This window comes from Pteropus alecto, unplaced genomic scaffold, assembly GCF_000325575.1.
Source record: "Pteropus alecto unplaced genomic scaffold, ASM32557v1 C17363472, whole genome shotgun sequence".
In the NCBI taxonomy this organism is placed as follows: Eukaryota; Metazoa; Chordata; class Mammalia; order Chiroptera; family Pteropodidae; genus Pteropus; species Pteropus alecto.
In genome coordinates, this window is record NW_006481218.1 from 1 (window position 1) to 433 (window position 433).

General features: G+C 45.0%; 1 pseudogene; it reads left to right on the forward strand.

The window, feature by feature from the left end:
• Positions 1 to 18: 18 nt before the first annotated feature.
• On the forward strand, positions 19 to 384 carry LOC102895378 (annotated as a pseudogene).
• The last annotated feature ends 49 nt before the right edge of the window (positions 385 to 433 follow it).

Sequence of the window (433 nt, forward strand, 5' to 3'; positions counted from 1 at the left end):
TGTGTGTGTGTAGTTAATGTTTCCCGGTCTGTACTGGTGGATACAAAGGTCGTGCTCCTTTGCCATCCTACCCTGTTGAAAACAGAGTTGATGACATGGGAAATAATCCTCAGAGACAAGCCTCCCTGCACCAGAGCCTACAGGAGAGATACAAATGAGACCAGGGAACTAAACTGTACTGACAAGAGAATAACCTGGGCCTTCCGACCTGACCAGAATTCTACCCTTCAGATTGATCCAGTGGCCATCGCTCATGATGGGTATTACGGGTGTCAGATGGTAACACTTGATGGGAATTTCCATGTGGGCTATCACCTCCAAGTGTCAGGTAAGGGGCATCATATACTGTGGCATTTCGGATAACCAGATTTGGGACTGAAATAAATGTCTCTAAATTCCATATCTTATGTGTTAAGACTGATGTATTTTTCCC